Consider the following 1741-nt stretch of genomic DNA (forward strand, 5'->3'; position numbering starts at 1 on the left):
AAGGGTCCGGCTCACAGCGGGGAGGTCTTCTCAAATCAGCTAACTTCATGGAGACGATCCCTCAGATGACTTGAAGCTGGATCGTGCTGATCCCTAATGCTGTCACAACTCCACCCCTTGTCAGCCTGACACCCCCAAAACATCACTTTTAAGCCATAACCTTCTACCTTCACCCATGTTTCATATGTTTCTTGATGGAAATACACTCCAGGTTTTGTTTATTTATTTATTTATGTATTTATTTATTTATGTTAAATATGGAATGCTTCACGAATTTGCGTGTCATCTTTGTGCAGGGGCCATGCTAATCTTCTCTGTAGCGTTCCAATTTTAGTATATGTGCTGCCGAAGCGAGCACACACTCCAGGTTTTAAACTTCCCTAAATCAACTGTTTTGTACTTCCAGGTTATATTGGCTCAGAGTTAACACTCTTTTTTTTTTTTCCACAATGGAAGACTTGGGAAGAAAGAGGCACAGCAAAACAAAACCAAAATGGAAGAAGAGAAAACACCAAACCTTGTGTCTGGGACTTACACTGCAATCAACCAGCCTCTGAAGGTCTTCGAAGCCCGGTCCCTCCATCGCACAGAGGTTCTCTTCTGGGAGAACTACAACATCCCGGGCTTACAGCTCTCTGCTATCCCAAACTCTGGCCTCCACTGAGACAGAGGCTTCACCTTCCCAGCATCACACAATAGCTCCTCAGGGCCACTCCTCAGGGACTGACAATGGCGTGCCTCAGCTGCTATCCAGGAATCTCACAATGTTGCATTGCGCATGCCTTCAGAACTAAGAAGACATTGAATTGACAATGATTCCAAGTTCCTCCTCCAGCTGTGGCCCCTCTTCCAGCTGTGGCCCCTCCTCCAAGCTGTGGCCCCTCTTCCAGCTGTGGCCCCTCCTCCAGCTGTGGCCCCTCCTCCAGCTGTGGCCCCTCTTTCAGCTGTGGCCCCTCTTCCAGCTGTGGCCCCTCCTCCAGCCGTGGCCCCTCCTCCAGCCATGGCCCCTCCTCCAGCTGTGGCCCCTCCTCCAGCCGTGGCCCCTTTGGACCACTTTCTTAGGCGCTTCGTTTTAAGGAGGAGGGAATCCCTTCAGTTCAGGCTTGTGAATCCCTTCAGTTCAGGCTTGCTCCGGTTAAACAGACTTGGATCTTCATAAGATGGAAGCTCTGAGCAGTGTTTTCCACTCAGGACACCTTCCCAGTTGTCCTGAGCACAGGAGGCTTCTCCTTCATGATGCTGCGGATCTCTTTAGCACTCACAGCTGCTTTCTCAGAAAGCACCAGCCCGCCTCTTCTCCTGTCTTGAGGGTCCTCAGTGCCAAACAACTGTGTCCATTACCTCTCAATCCAGCAGCACTTGGTTTCTCAGGAAATGTGCAGGCTACAGTCAGATGGTTGGTCAAATAGCACATGCACGGCCGCACTACAACTCCTGACAGAGCCCCCTCCTCACCTCTGGTACCTAAGAAATGAAGCCTTGTGTTTCCCTTAGCATTCCTGTCATCCAAGATGTCACACGAATGGCCCGTTCTGCACTGAGTCCAGCTTTCAAGGCTTTTCTAACCCAAAACTCGAAATTTTTTCACATTCCAGCCACAAAATAAATAGTTCCAAAGGCCCAAGGACCCTGTGGTCAGGTGTGTCCAAGAAAGGTGGCTTAGGGTAGAGGAAGATGATTTGGCTCACGGTTCCAGGGGAATCGCAACAGTCAGAATGTGTGCATCCATCACACATCCTCT

At 49.9% G+C, this 1741-nt stretch overlaps 1 non-coding gene across 1 annotated transcript; it reads right to left on the reverse strand.

Moving 5' to 3' along the window:
• Window positions 1-251: 251 nt before the first annotated feature.
• Window positions 252-358, reverse strand: LOC127676567 (U6 spliceosomal RNA). The gene has a single exon (XR_007976035.1). It is a non-coding gene; the product is annotated as a U6 spliceosomal RNA (small nuclear RNA).
• Window positions 359-1741: the final 1383 nt, after the last annotated feature.

The sequence above is a fragment of the Apodemus sylvaticus genome, chromosome 1 (genome assembly GCF_947179515.1).
Source record: "Apodemus sylvaticus chromosome 1, mApoSyl1.1, whole genome shotgun sequence".
Lineage (NCBI taxonomy): Eukaryota > Metazoa > Chordata > Mammalia > Rodentia > Muridae > Apodemus > Apodemus sylvaticus.